The 12,038-nt window shown below is 37.8% G+C and overlaps 1 protein-coding gene across 14 annotated transcripts in view; it reads right to left on the bottom strand.

The window, feature by feature from the left end:
• GPD2 (glycerol-3-phosphate dehydrogenase 2) overlaps window positions 1-12,038 on the bottom strand; it is a 118,636-nt gene that overhangs the window by 45,739 nt on the left and 60,859 nt on the right. The window lies entirely within an intron of this gene.

Below are 12,038 nucleotides of genomic sequence, written 5' to 3'. Positions count from 1 at the left end.
TTAACTGTCTTGATTTTGTACGGTACCATGTGCCAGCAAATCCACTGCTCAGCACCTTAAAGGAGCAGGCCCAAAGAGACAGCCACTTGGTACAAGAAAAGACATGAATACTTAACACTAGTTCCATGTATGTATGGGAATGGGCCATCCATTTTAATTGATGCAAATGGCATGTTCTAGGCCCCAGTCCTGCACTCTGCAGTGTATAGACAGACTCCTGCACTTTAGTTTGCACTGATTACTATCAACCTAGAAGGCAGCTGGCAGTGTAATCAAGTAGGTAAACTGGCCTTCATTTTATTCGTATTTATTAAAAAGTAAATACCCAAACAGCTTTAAAATTTCATATATAAAAAACAGTATGGTGGGGAAAGGCATAACAGATTTTCCCTAGCCATATATATTATCATATCTACAGTATGGAACAATGTACATATTAACTAATGGCTTACCATTAAGTTCACATAAAATATACACATATAAATTACAACAAAATTACATGCTTCACTGGAGTCTTTCCTCTAAAAGCCATGACACGCTGGGGAATACTAAGATGTTTGTGGCGTAATGTGCAAATAATGTCATTTCGCTCGAGAATAATCTTATATCTTTTAGGTAACATGAGATGTGAAGAATTAATCCCCATTCACTTCTTGTTAAGAGAGACAAAAATCATCCTTTGGTTATAGGAATGTTTTTTAAAAATAAAAGCATAGAATTTGCTAGAATATTCATCATTTCCAATCTTAAACTCACAGCATACAAACAGATGAATCCAGCAAGTCAGAGAGCAAAGCCAATTTAATCTGTGGCTCCCCTGAGGTAAATGTAGTTCACAGTCCTGCCCCCACCCCAACCTCAGCCATAATCCCTGGTTCCTGGAGGTAAAAAAGCACTGAAGTGAGGAAAATTCTGCAGCAGGATATAATGATCCAAAATGACAGGGACAATAATGACAATGAATTTCATGTCTCCCAGTCATGAGCTGGGGATGCTTGACTGGGCTGACTTATACAATTAAATTGTTACAGGTACAGCAGGAGATGCAGTTATCAGCTGCATGCTTTTGGGAACGATGCCTCCAGCAAAAGAAGAGCTATGGAATGCATAGTCTCTTTTGTTGTGAACAAACTATTACTCCTGTAGGTATGCTTATAAAGTTGTACCCTTTGACAGAGGAAAAACTGGGTTAAAGACACAAGTCATTTTAGGGTATTTATTTTTATCCATTTTGAAAGTAAAAACTCTTTGATGGATAAAATACCATCTGATTCAAAGGGCTTTGTGCTAAAACCACTACAAGTAAACAGAACCTACCGATTTCATTAATTTAAGAAATAAGAAGCACTGTTCATAATACCAAGGCTTATGATTCCTCCGTCTCCCCCACTACTACTTACACCAAATCAGAGTATTAAGAACTCTTAAATGAAAGAAAATTGAGATTGAAACTACAGAAACAGCCAAGTCAATGCTTATATTTCATTTCCCATATATTCCACAAGAGGCAGCCAATCATGCCTTTACAATCCTCCTCACAGCAGATAACTGGTTTTCTTTCTGAGGTCCCTCATATACGACCCATAAGATATTCTTTTAAATAAAATCAGTCAAAACATTTTCTGCATATCCTAGCTGCTTTTAAACACCCATAATGGTTTGCTAGCAGTTCTTGTGGGGCTTAGCATTAGAAGCTACTTTCACAGTCTTCCATTTTCAAGTTAAAACTCTACTAACATGAAGATGTGTAGCAACAGACTTCATATCTATAAAACCTTTCTAGTGACAAATTGTCAAACCATTTTAATTTTCAAGGGAGAGAAAAATTTGGAATAAGGATTTAACTGTCTGTGCCTACATTTGGGCAATGCCCCTATTACATATGTTAATATTCTCAAAATACTAATTTAATAAATATGAACTATAAAGCTGTAACATTTCCTAATTCAGCACTTACTCTAATACGAGGGAAAAGAGCTGTAGAAGCTTAAAAAGAAAAAGCGTTTATTCAGTTTTTGACAGCTTAATGAACGCTCTACTCCTTTGCATTTATTTTCTCTCTTTTTTTTTTTTTTTTTAAATGGGAAGAATTTCTCATGGGGTTTACAGTAAACAAGGAATGCGCAGTCCTCAACCGAAGAGCCTCCTTTCCACCTTTCTTTAAACAACTTTTTTGTTCAAAGATATAGAATTTTAGTTAACATACTTTGGAAAAAAATACGCACCAAAATCCTGGAGAATGCAGAATTATGAAATGGAGAACCTTTCCTGGAATCTAACTGAACTGGAGATTTTGCAAAGCAAAGTGAAAATGTGAATTTCATTAGACAATCAGATATATTTTTCATGTGTCAAAAAATAAAAAAATCAAGAAAATACTGTATGAGATCATGCAAATGATTCTACAGTTCTACTTTCTGTCTTTAAGATATATAAATAGATTCCAGTAAGAAACGGTAATTAACACAACTATTCCATTTTAAATTCATGACTTACTAAAGAACCTAGAAATACATTTCCTTATACACTTAAAAGTTCATCTTGGAGGGAGAATATGTACATACCCAAAAAACTCTATAGCACCCAGAGATATGAAATAATGCATCTTAAAAGAGAACTCTGCCACTTAGAATTAGCCAGCATTTTCTGTGCCTGTTTAAAATTGTAATAATCTTGACTGTTGGAGCTCTGCTTTAAAATGTTTCCTATTTTCCTAGCCCCCAACATAATGTACATATAATTCAAATGGAGATTAATTCTTCCATTAAAAATGCTTTAAAATAATTCTCTCTATGATCTTGAGCTCTCCGCTTTAGCGTCTTCATAGTGCCTCTTCTCCAATTTTCCTTGAGCTACATAAATGAAACTGACAGATCACTGCTCAGATAGCAGCCACATTCTTCCCCCAAAATGTTGCCTTTTTGCTATTCAGGAGTATCCGAATACCAACAAATGCTAAATGAAGTCTGACATGTACCCCTAAGAAACAAACTTGTAAGTTGTGGCTTCAAAGGAAACCTTGAATAAATAGGACACATTGTGTACACCCAGGCTAACATCCAACATATGCTATAGTTTCCTGATGCTGAGACAGAGCAAGAATAGCCCCTGGTAAAGTCTGTGATTTGCCATTGCTGGTACTTCCAACATTTATAATGTACCATCCATTTTTGCCTGTATAAACAATTTTAAAATATAATTAAGAGGGCTGAAGCAACAATATTTCAGAAAGCTATAGAGTAGGATATAGTCATGATTGTTTGATAAGTTACGGGTTAGATCAGCAATTAGGAAAAAAAAAACAGGAATAGCACTGCTGATCCCCTTCTGATAAAAACCAAATACCAATGCAAAAATAGTAAATAATTGTGTAAATGGTTTTATTAAGTCAGAAAATAATCTATACAGTGGGTATATTAAAAGTGTTCTTTTGGGGGGCTTGGGTCAACACTACAACTCTAGGGGGAGACCTCTGCTGTTAAACACTACTCACTGCAGCCTGTAGGTGCAACTAAGGGTACAGATGCACAAAAACCTGTGACAGAGGGGAAAAAAAGGCAAGAAACATTATGAAATTGCATTTAATTGTTAACATAAAACTACTTACGACACTCCTTTCTATATAAGCTTCTCCTCCACAACCTATTTTGAGCTTTAAGTGTCAATGCCATTATCTAATGCTAAGTTCCTTAAAGGTGAACTGCAAGTAGTTCATGCCATCATTTTGCTTCTTTATGATGTATAAAGAACTGAAAGGTTGTGTGTGTTCCTTGTTCTCCCCCTCCCTCCCTCCAAGATTCAGGGCTTGTCTAGGTTAGGATGCAAGGTGCATTTTCAAAAATGCATTAGCTAACATGTTTTAAAACTAGTACCAACAGCACAAGTTAACTGGACAAGATGAACTGTAGGGCAGAGCCTAGGGCTCACCTCGGTCAGCTAACAAGTGTTAAAATATAACTTGCCCTAATCTACACTTGGACTGAAATCCTGGCCCTATTGAAAACTGAGAGCTTTCCCATCAACATCAGTAGGGCCAGATTGTACCTTACATTTTTAAAGTGTAAGTTAATGTGTTTGTTAACACTTAAAGAAAAACATTTTCTTGAAATCCAGACATACCCTCTGATAGTTCAAGTGTGTATTATGAGCTTTCAGAATTCTTCACTGAAGGGATGAGATAAAGAATCTTTAAAAGCCAGCTTTTTTCCTTCCAACTGTTCATAGGCAATGGAATTAAAAATGGAAAGAGCTTTAAATGGTCTGAATAGAAAGAGGGTCACTGTCAATCAGGTTTCACTTGCTCAGTACACATGCAAGATCTCTAGGTATACTAGCTCTCCAGTTGTCCAGGGAAATCAGGATAGGCCAGACCTGAATTTCTAACATTAAAAACATGCAGAAAAAAGTTGAAAACATTTCTGGCCCTTTTACATAACTTACAGAAGCAAAAAAGGGTACAAATCAAATTTTGCTCTTTGAATGGGAAGGCATCAGGCCTATCAGTAAAGTATCACTCAGTATCTGATTTTGTGCTGTATCTTGGCAAGAAAAAAAATAAGAATTTTCCACCAAAAAAACTGTATTAACCCTTGCTGTTTACTTTGACATCACATAGCAATGAATCTAAAGTAGCATTTCTGCAAGAAAACCTTAAATTAGCCTTTGTGAGTGTCTTGTAAATGCATCTCTGTCGCAATAGCTAGGAATTATTTTAAATTGTTGCGATTATCATTTTGCCATAAAATATCAAACTGCGTAGTCAGAACTAAGCTTTAAATAGATTACAAATAGGTTTCCAGTTAATTACAGTCTTTAAGAATATTACTTTTAAGTAACACTATAAAAATTAGAGTTTACTCTTTTTTTTTTTTTTTTTAAATACCTAGCAGTAGAGTATCTTAAAATATTTTAAAGCAGCAAAATGGTTACTAAGAATGAACTAAAACTAACCAATTAGTTTTTCAAGTTGAAAGTTGCTGTTGCACTTTAATAATTTTTACAGTAGCTCTGGCTACAGATCATCCAAAGAAACTTTCAAAAATCTATTTATCAATATAAAACTTAAAACTGCAGGCTACCGGGATTTTTTTTAATTCTTTTAACAATTTTCTTTTAAAGGGAAAAAAATGCAGATGTCACAGTCTTTAGTCCCAACAAGATATTTTGTTAAATGAAATCTTTGTAGAGTGGGCCATCTGTAATAACGTTTATTATTAAAAACCAAGTAGACTAAGGGGAAGATGTATATGCAAAAGTATGAAAGTACTGTACCATCAAGAGAAAACTAAGTGTCCACTGTTAAAATCCATATCATGACATTTCATGTAGACAGGTTAATTTTTGCTATTAGGCTTTGGGGACTTAGGTCTTGATACTGCAATGAGATCCATGGAAGGCTCTGCTGGTTTGCATCTCATTGCAGGTTCAGGGCCCTAGTTAGTTAAGATAATAACAGACCTGAATTCAACACCACAAGATAACTAGCACACTAGCAACTGCCACAACCTTTATTTTAGCAAACAATGAATCAAGAGTAATGCTAACCATTTGTACAGTTTTTAAAAATCCATATGACTTTCAGTCATTCTGAATTACTATAGTGAAATATAAAATCCAAGTAGCCTATGTAAAACAGAAGGGTTATATTTTAAACAGTGACACCCATATTACAGACTAGATTGAACCTTTGTTCAACGTCCTAAGTATGGAGTGGCTCATAACTGTGCCCTCCACTCGCGCCTGCAGCAGGTGCCCCACCAAAGAATTGTGACTCTCAGAATCAATTTCTCATCTTTTCCTTTTGGGATGAAAGGAGTAACTTGCAATTAGCCAATTACATCCCTGTGTGTCCATTCCTCACCCATTTTCTCACAAGGCAATGACCCCACAGACCCTCTGTGCCCACATTTGTTGGTGGAAGTTGAGGTTGGGGGTTGGCTTATGCCCCCTTCTCCTTTACACAGTTTTATCACTGCAAGTGACAGTCTTTCCCTAAGCGAGCTAAATACCAGCCATTATACTGAAATAGAATAATCCTACCCATCAGCAGGGAATTTACGAGTGACGGCTGGTGGGCACTCAGAGCACTTTGTTTTATACCCATATTGTTCCATTTGGCTTTTTTGAGCACTGGTTATTTTAATTCTGTTTAAACGTGCCAAAATACTATGTGATGAGTACCTAATAATAAACTGACAAATCAGAGTACAAGGACTCTCTACAATTACTGATTTGTAATTTCACAGTAAGGTGTACTGTGAATTATAATCTGCAATCCCTTCACTCCAATGCAGTACTGCCCTTAGAACTCGTCAGTCATATGCCCACAACAAACACTGCCTTAATACTACTGAACTGATGGAGAAATTTCTTGGCAATACAGCTGCTGATAGTCCTTAAAAGGACGAACCCCTCTATCTGCTAGTTCTTAAATGAGATAATAGAAAAACAAATTCAAGTTCTCTTCTTTCCACAGTTTCATATTACTCCTGATTATGAAGATATATATACATACTAGCTGGTCCCACTCAAGAGGGACAACCTCTAATTATCCTTATGCTTGTTATTTTTCCACAATATGCCTCCTAAATGCTCTCTGTACCTAATGTATTTCAATTGAGTTAGGAGGTCTATCCCTATTTTTCCTTTCCAAATGTCCCTATTGATAAGCATTGACTAGTTTAATTCTAAAAAAAGGGAAAAAAAACCTTTATAGTCAAATATTGTGTGATGAACTTTCAGGTTGCTGGATAAAAGAAATAAACTATCTTCAGGTAAAAAAATTAATTACACATCCACCACAATTGGCAAATAAGTATTCAGGATATTTCTTCTGAAGATGGTATCTCCATCCCTGCAAGGGATGTGTAGTTTCTTCACAACTGCTCTGCATACATCTTGATATCATGAGACTGCCAGACTACCCATGAGGGTTAAGAAAATCTTTCCATAAAGCACTCTTACTGCTAACAGAAAAAGAATTGTTTCAATTTATATAATCACCCAATAAAATCTACAACGAAAGAACACTAAGGGTCTGCTGCAAAGAAGGAAATTCACAGATAAGACTGTCCTTTAGCATGTAGGCACGACGGGGTGCACCTAGAAAGTAGTTAAGTGGACACCCTGCTGTGTCTAGATGTTGAAGTACAATTCGAGCCGTGAATTTCCTGGCTTTTAAGATTTTTGCATGACTCACAACAGTCTTTTTATTTCAGAGTAGCAGCCGTGTTAGTCTGTATCTGCAAAAAAGAAAAGGAGTCCTTGTGGCACCTAGAGACTAACAAATTTATTTGAGCAAAAGCTTGTGAGCTACAGCTCATTTCATCGGATGCATGCAGTGGAAAATACAGTGGGGAGATTTTATATACACAGAGAACATGAAACAACGGGTGTTACCATACACACTGTAACCAGAGTGAACAGGTAAGGTGAGCTATTACCAGCAGGAGAGGGAAAAAAAACACCTTTTGTAATGATAATCAAGGTGGGCCATTTCCAGCAGTTGACAAGAATGTGTGAGGAACAGTAGGGGGGCAAAATAAACATGGGGAAATAGTTTTACTTTGTGTAAGGACACATCCACTCCCAATCTTTATTCAAGCCTAAGTTAATGGTGTCCAGTTTACAAATTCATTCCAATTCAGCAGTCTCTCGCTGGAGTCTGTTTTTGAAGATTTTGTTGAAGAATTGCCACTTTCAGGTCTGTAACTGAGTGACCAGAGAGATTGAAGTGTTCTCTGACTGGTTTTTGAATGTTATCATTCTTGGCATCTGATCTGTGTCCATTTATTCTTTTACGTAGAGACTGTCTGGAAATGGCCCACCTTGATTATCACTACAAAAGGTTTTTTTTTTTTTTTTCTCTCCTGCTGGTAATAGCTCATCTTACCTGTTCACTCTGGTTACAGTGTGTATGGTAACACCCATTGTTTCATGTTCTCTGTGTATATAAAATCTCCCCACTGTATTTTCCACTGCATGCATCCGATAAAGTGAGCTGTAGCTCACGAAAGTTTATGCTCAAATAAATTTGTTAGTCTTTTTATTGCAATTTTTGCTGGGCATGATTTTTTAAAAAATTTGAATACTGTTTGGTTTACATTAAACTTAATGTACATGTAATTACATATTATGCTGGACACAGATGCAACTCAGAATACCTTGAAGACACATTCAAGTAAAGTCAGGATGTGCTGAGATAGAGGTTTCAGCAAAACTCAAGGCACCCACAATTAACAAAAAAGAAGCTAACTTTCTGGAATCTAGGTAATTCCTAGGCAGATAAAGCCAAGGAAATTACTAATGTCTAGGAGGTTTATTAATTTTACTATGGAATTTCCTCACTTAGCTGTGAAATTTGGCAAGTGAAAGAAACCTTCTGTTAAGGAGTTCTTTACTTGGGAGTTCTGCTGTGGCATCTGCATCTCCAGGGTGGCCATCTTCAGTGGCTGAGGGGATGACCAAAGCCACTGTAAAGCTGGCGATATGAAGATCTGATGGAGCATGGGCTTTCTGATTCATGTGGTGACAGACGTAGAGATACAGGACTCATATGTGAACTGGAGAGATCATGCTCCCAAAGAAAACACCTTCACCAAGTCTCATTTCAATTAGTGGACAATTTGGAACATCCTGGATGCCTTCACTTGGAAGCAGAATCCTATTTTTCTTGCTATAAAAAAAGCTTTTTCCTCTATAAAGTAGATCAGCTTCAGACCTGCCTGTCAGCATTTCTATGGACAGATTCATGTCTAGAGGGAACAAACACAATCTCTTCTCTGGAAAAGTTTAAGCACCAGTTTCTGAGGTTCCAAAGGCGCTATGGGTGTTTGCACTATGACCTGCATGTTGGACCCATACACCTCATCATTCATTAAATCAAGTGAGGAGGTTTGAGTGTTTTTTCATCGAAATTCTTAACACCCTGCAGTTGAAGATTAATTCAGACAAAATGGGGATGATGGAAGTGGAGTGAGGAATGCCCTTGAACGCATAGCAGAGGTGGTTCCTGCCCCCACAGTGGAGGGGGTTTGTCCAAGATTGTCTCAGACTGGGGGTACTTTTGGAACCCTGACCATCCTAGGAGTCGCAGGTGACAGTATCTTCATATTAGTAAGGCCATTGACAGTTTCATGCGACAGTCTCATATGCATACTGCTCTAGATGAAATTACTATAAGGTGGGTGCTCAACTGGACTAGAGAGTACTTCCCAATGGTTCGCTGTCACGCCAGGAGGGCATATCCAGAGAGGTCCTGCAAGGGTCAGTTCTCGGTCCAGTTCTATTCAATATTTTCATTAATGCTGTGGTGCCCAAACTTTTCCTGTCATGCCCCCCCCCCCCACCAGTAATGTAATCTGTCCATGCTCCCACTCCATTACTGCACAATTTGCTCAGCAGAGGAGTTGGATGCAGAGCTGCGGGCACTCCCTCCCTGCCGCCCACCGCAAGAGCCGCCCCCACCAAATGTTCCTACAGTTTGGGGACCATTGCATTAATGACTTGGATAGGGGAGTGGAGAGTAGCTTATAAAATTTGCAGATGACACCAAGCTGAGAGGGGTAGCAAGAACTTTGTTTTGAATTCTAATCCTGCCCTTCAATCTTGACAAATTGGAGAATTGTTCTAAATTCAACAAGATGAAATTCACTAAAGAAAAATTCAAAATACTTCACTTAGGAAGCTAAAAATCAAATGCACAACTACAAAATGGGGAATAACTGTTTAGATGGCAGTACTGAAGAAAAGGCCCTGAGGGGTATAGCAAAACACAAAATTGAATATGAGTCAGCCTGATGCAGTAGTGAAAAAGGCTAACATTCTGGGGAACAACAGGATGTAATGTAAGACACAGGAAGTAGCTGTTCCACTCTACTCCGCACTGGTGAGGCCTCAGCTGGAGTACTATGTCCAATTCTGGGCACCTCGCTTTCAGAAAGATGTGGACAAGTTGGAGAGCATCCAGTGGAGAGCAACAAAAATGATAAAAAAGTTTAGAAAACCTGACCTATGAGGAAAGGTTAAAAAACCTAGACATGTTTAGTCTTGAGAAAAAGACGACTACAGGGGGATGTAAAAACAGTCTTCAACTATGTTAAGGGCTGTTACAAAGAGGACAGTGATCAATTGTTCTCAGTGTTCACTGATGGTAGGATAAGAACTAATGGACTTAATCCGCAGGAAAAGAGGTTTAGGTTACATATTAGGAAAAACTTTCTAACTATAAAGATAGTTAAGCATGGACAAAGGCTTCCAAAAGAGTTTGTTGAATCCCCATCATTAGACATTTTTATCGTGTTAAATAAACTCCTATTAGGGATGGTATAGGTTTATCTGGACCTGCCTCAGCACACCAGGGATTTGGGGGGAGCTGGACTTGGACTTCACAGTCCCTTCCAGTTCCTCATTTCTATAATTAATAGTAAGTACGTACATTTTTCATTCATTGGTTGGTAAAGCAATAGAGACAACACCTTTTGGACTTGTACCTCTCCAAAATTATCTTTGCCTTTGGAACTTTGACTTGGTTATTGCAATGACTTATGTAAGTGGCTTGAAGACCACCAAGCAGCTACAACTCATGCATAATGCAACTGTCCTCCTGCATGGCAGAGTCAGCCAAAAAGCAATACATCACACCACTTCCTCCTGGGAGATGCAACTCATGGTGATGACTGATCCATAAAACTCTACATGGCTTCTCTTAGCTACCTTGGAGGCTGCTGTGGTAATACACAGGAAGAGAGGAAGCTGAATACAGCTGGACTGATCAAGCCAGTAGTCTTTTGACTAGAGGGCTGGTGGAAGAATGTACTTAGGGTTCTTGGCTTAGGAATTCCCTTCTCTTACTAGTCTGACAGGTCTTAAAGGTTGTTTACATTCATGGTGTGCTACAAGGCCTCTCCCTTTTCCTGGGCCTTTCCTGAATACAGATAGCAGGTGACATTTTGGGTGCAGGGTGGAAGACGTTTTGTTTTTTTAACTTTGGGCTAGATTGTGCAACCCTGACTCATGTTGATGAGGACTTACTCATGTGAGTAATCCTACTGAAATCAGTGAGATTACGTGCATGAATACAAATTCCCCAGCATGAGCCAGGGTTGCGCAATCGATGCTTTTGTGTTCGAAACGCCATACGAGTTGCTAAATATTGTACATGCCCCTAGGGACTTAGAATGGACATACTTTATAAAAATGAAATAAAAACCCCCAAATCATTCTGGTACCATCAACATGAATGTTAATATCAATAATTTGAACACACAGAAGTTGCTGCTACTGCATATTTGCCCATTTTTAAAAAGCAGAGTAACCCTTCCATTTATATTTTTCAAACAAGTAATCTGTGCACTTTAGACCTTTAAACTGCAAAACTTCAATTTTTAAAAAATATTAGACTTGCAAAAAAGCACTTTAATCTTCTCCTTCTACAACTCAGTCACTCATTTTGTTGAAATGATACATACATTAACACTCAAAACTGTATTCTGTGCAATAGATGACATTTGTGCCAAGTTTCAGCCCTAAGGTATTTTTTCCTATAGATTTATAACCCCTTGAATACAGAGGTTTCCAGTGGAAACCACCCCAGCCCCAGAGCTGCTTGTGCTATTTGAATATATTTGCAATGCAAGTTCTCTCCATAGATCGAACAATTTAAATAGCCGAGGGTGGTGCAAGCAAAAAGCGATTGATGGACCAAACTCAACTCAAAAATGAGAACAAAGGGGAAGTCAGATTATCAAGACAGGTGTGAACTAATTTTTTTAATGTAAAATACCATGTAGTGAGCCATTTAAGATAGTCAACAACATCTGTTTCTTGACATGGACTATTTTGGTAAACATGTTCACAGATCCTACAGTTTTCCTGAGGAAACTAAAGAGAGGGTCTTGGCTTCAGAACATCTCTGAACAATTAGTCCTCAAGTAAACACAGGATTCAGATGCTTAATAAAATTTGGCATATTATCTGATTAGGAAATATTTGTTTGAGGCTTACGAGGGGTTAGCTTGTACAGAGCACTTCAAATACCA

Source organism: Chelonia mydas, chromosome 11 (assembly GCF_015237465.2).
Source record: "Chelonia mydas isolate rCheMyd1 chromosome 11, rCheMyd1.pri.v2, whole genome shotgun sequence".
Lineage (NCBI taxonomy): Eukaryota > Metazoa > Chordata > Testudines > Cheloniidae > Chelonia > Chelonia mydas.
The sequence above is the reverse complement of the archived record's forward strand: the minus strand, read 5'-3'. Positions and strand labels throughout refer to the sequence as shown.